This window comes from Rhagoletis pomonella, unplaced genomic scaffold (genome assembly GCF_013731165.1).
Source record: "Rhagoletis pomonella isolate Grant_MI unplaced genomic scaffold, Rhpom_1.0 Rhpom_scaffold_00007, whole genome shotgun sequence".
Taxonomy (NCBI): domain Eukaryota; kingdom Metazoa; phylum Arthropoda; class Insecta; order Diptera; family Tephritidae; genus Rhagoletis; species Rhagoletis pomonella.
In genome coordinates this window covers 12716109-12718364 of record NW_023458561.1, presented here as the reverse complement: position 1 = coordinate 12718364, position 2256 = coordinate 12716109, and positions in this window count along the sequence as shown.

The following is a 2256-nucleotide window of genomic DNA, read 5'->3' as shown; positions in this document are numbered from 1 at the left end:
TCTAATTTTAACTTTCTTATTTAACTCTACTAGTATTGCTTTTAGGCTTTCCAAATGTCCTCCGTCCTCCGCAAAGTGTAAAAAGTTTCCTCAAAAATTAACGCTCTTTTTTAATAGATTTTTATTTGCCATTTTTAATGGTTTGGATGTGAATTTCGTAAATGACTGAAAAATCGACAGAAATCTGAAATGGAGAACAATTTACCCATTTCATCACACTGGCGCTGGTATTCCATCATTCCATTAATCAATGGTTCTGTTTTTCTGAAGAGTGTTGAAGTCGGAGAAATCGCAAAGACGCTTAACTTAAAAGATATCTTAGATAATATGAAAAGTTTTGAGTTTTTACCAAAGGTGCCAATTTAAAGACAATAATATCCTAACTATTTTGCATTCCACGTAGGGTATTTGCCGAAATGGTGTTTTTCGTTCATGAATGCAATAATTTAATAAGAAGCGAGTTAAAAATGCATGTGTGTGGCAAATAACTGTGTAGAGATTTACAATGTTTTTAAAAATAACAGGAAATCATTTAAAACTGCGAAGAACACAGAAAAGTATATGTTTTATATTACATTTATGCGCCTTTGTTTTTTTTTTTACTTCATTGAAGTGTTTTCGACCCAATCATAGAATGGCTTTCTGTTAATTTTTAATAAGTTAATTTTTTGAAATGCTCAAAGGATTCCATTTTTTGCAAAATGGCCTTTCCCCCTACTTTTTTCTAGAAATGAAACGAATGTTAGGTCCTTTCCTCATGCAGCAAAGACGTCTTCATACATAGTCCCATTTAAAAATATTTTGTCCTGCCTTAGATGTTTTAAAACTTGGCAACCCTAATTGCGTTCTGTCTTTGTAAGACGCCTTCAGAAGACCGCCATAGAGATCTGCTAAATAATTCAAGGACACAAGTGTGTCGGAGTCACAGCCGCTAAACTTAAACGTAGAATACGTGATATTATTAAGATCACATTCAAGTTAAAAACGGTACATGAAATATTCGTTTTGATTGTATTGCATTGAATTTAATAAATCAATATGAATTACAAAATATTAATACTTAGCAATAGAGAAGCAGATCCACATGAACTTCAGTCATATGTATCATCAGCTTATAAATACATATATATGCCATGACGTGTATCATTATTTCGATTCATTTTTATTTCCTTTCATACTGCAGAAATTTGTATTATTTTTTATATTAGCCTAGGTCCCCGTATTAGTATTCTTCTTCGAGTTCATGCTCGTCTTCACATTCTCTTCGTCTTCGGATTTGTGCATGTCAGCTAAGACTTCTGAAACAGCTGGCAATTCTCCTAAATATAATTAAGAAATAAACAAATCTCTAGCGTCTGATATTGTGATACCTATATAAATATTTCATGTGCCTGATGAATTAAGTTAAATTTGATTTTTTAAATACGTGACAACGCTCCTAAATACAGCTCAGAAATAAAGCCTTTTTAAACCCATTTCATTTGACACCCATATTTTCAATAATTGAGTTTACATTTTTACCAGGTGGCAACCCCCTTTAATAATCTAAATATTTAAACTAAGGATATCTTACTACCTTCGATTCACATAATATTTTAATATTTCATTTAACTCATGCATACTTTATTTAAATTCTAATTTTGAAACAGGTGGCAACCCTATTCAAAGTATTTTTAAACCACAACCTCTTGCGTCTGACATCCATATAAGGATATATTTTAAGTCGAACTTGCTTTTTAAACAGGTGGCAACCCTCCCACATATGTGTAATTAAGAAATAAAGCATTTTCAAAACCATTTCGATCGATACTCATAGTGTGATAATTGATTTAATTTAAAACTAATTTGAATTAAATTGTTTTTATCAGGTGGCGACTCTTTTTGAAAAAATAAGAAGCCCAAGCCCTTTAATTTGATACCTCTTTTTGTAAAATCGAACTAACATTACAGATCTGATGATATGACAAAAAGCTTCCGCTTATTATGCATACATATCGTCACTAGACACGAATAAAGGCGCGAGCTCAAAAGTTGACGGCGAAAAAAGACGCATAAAAAAACTTCAGCGTCAAAAACTCTTAAAATACTTCGCCGAAGTTTTTCATAAGCATCTTTTTTCGCAAAATTTTTTTACGCGCCTTTTTTCGCCGTCAAAACACTGGCGCGCCTTTATTCGTGTGTAGTGACGATATGTAAATATGTATGTATTAGGGATGTCAATTTTCGGGGTTTTGTCGATCCCGGGATTTTCGGGAT